Genomic DNA, 1,009 nt, shown 5'->3' on the forward strand with positions numbered 1-1,009 from the left:
ACTGAACCACGCCAATAGTTTCATATTGGTGGGGCACAAATAACGTATGTAACTTTGTATAACGTATTTCATTTTTGCCAAAAATAATGGTAGGGCACGTACCCCACCATGCACAACACTAGGTCCGCCTATGTCATGTTCTGCTTGCTCCAGGGTCTTTGCGGGAGACATTTTTGGTGATCATGCGGTGTCATGTGCTGGCATCGTGGGTATTAAACATCGGCATAATGTGGTTCGGGATACCCTTGTTGATGTTTGTTATCGGTCTGGGATCTCGGCGCGGAAAGAGGTTGATATTGGTCTATCTGGAGGGAACGATGGAGCTCTCCGACCAGTAGACGTGTTGCTCTACTCTTGGGATCGGGGCTGTGATGTGTGTGTTGACTTGACGTGTCTGGGTTTTCTGGCTTTGCTCCGGGCCGGGTTGTGGCTGATGCGGCTATTCGGAAGCGGGTCAAGTACGAAGCACATTGCAGGGCCATTATATTGGTTATGACTTTCTTCCGTTCTCTTTCTCTTCTTTGGGGGAGCTGGATGAGGATACCGTTGCATTGCTGAAGCGGATTCAGAAGTTTTCTAGGACACAGGACATTGAGGCTCGTGCTGCTGCTAATATTTTCACCAGGATAGGTTTTGATATAGCCAGAGGAGTGGGTGCCCAAATTGTATCTCGGCTTTCCACTAATTATTTGTAAAATGTTTGACTTTGTTATCATTTGATTTATCAAATTCCGATGTCGTCCAGCGGTTAGGATATCTGGCTTTCACCCAGGGAACCCGGGTTCGATTCCAGGCATCGGAATTCCTTTTTACCGCATGGGGTTTTGGCTGGCAAGTGTCGTACGGTTAAAAGTATCCCCAGAGCAAATCGGCTTGGCTTTTCTCGTTGCCTTAAAGCTGCGCTAGATAAGGTGATTGCTTCCCCACATGACCTTCCTTCTTGGGTCCTTTTGCTCATCCTTCCTTTGTGCACCCTTAGGGTTATCCGGTCACGTTCTGATAAGAAGTC

The 1,009-nt window shown here is 47.6% G+C and overlaps 1 non-coding gene across 1 annotated transcript; it reads left to right on the plus strand.

Annotated features, from left to right (window-relative positions):
• Window positions 1-730: 730 nt before the first annotated feature.
• Window positions 731-802, plus strand: TRNAE-UUC (transfer RNA glutamic acid (anticodon UUC)). The gene has a single exon. It is a non-coding gene; the product is annotated as a tRNA-Glu (tRNA).
• The last annotated feature ends 207 nt before the right edge of the window (window positions 803-1,009 follow it).

Source organism: Spinacia oleracea, chromosome 2 (genome assembly GCF_020520425.1).
Source record: "Spinacia oleracea cultivar Varoflay chromosome 2, BTI_SOV_V1, whole genome shotgun sequence".
NCBI classification, from domain to species: Eukaryota; Viridiplantae; Streptophyta; class Magnoliopsida; order Caryophyllales; family Amaranthaceae; genus Spinacia; species Spinacia oleracea.